Genomic DNA, 498 nt, shown 5'->3' with positions numbered 1-498 from the left:
TTAATAGTAGAAGAGCACTGTCTTGATCTGATGATGACCATCTAAGAAAGGCCTACAGATAAAAATATACTTAAGAATAAAAAATCAAATATTTTCTTCCTAACATCAGAATTAAGATAAGGATTCTTGCTTCTCAGCATTTCTATTCAGCTTCATAGTAGAGGTACTAGCTAGTACAGTAATCAAGAAAATAAGTAGCAGGCATCAAGTATGAAAGGTAGAAATAACGTTTTTATTTGTGGATTGAAAAAATATGATATAGTATCAAAAACCCATGAGAATGAACAACTATGTTTATCAAGTTAAAATATTCAAGAACAATAGACAATAATCAATTGTATTTTTATATACTGTATATACTACCAAAAGACTAGAAATTGACACTTAAAAGTAATACTAATTAAATTAGCATCAAAATATAAAATACTTAAGAATAATTTTTTTTTTTAATGTGAAAGACCACATCTACTCATGGTTTAAAAAAGAAAAAAAAAAAAA

Source organism: Rhinopithecus bieti, unplaced genomic scaffold (genome assembly GCF_001698545.2).
Source record: "Rhinopithecus bieti isolate Rb0 unplaced genomic scaffold, ASM169854v2 scaffold_22040, whole genome shotgun sequence".
In the NCBI taxonomy this organism is placed as follows: Eukaryota; Metazoa; Chordata; class Mammalia; order Primates; family Cercopithecidae; genus Rhinopithecus; species Rhinopithecus bieti.
This window is presented reverse-complemented; position numbering follows the sequence as displayed.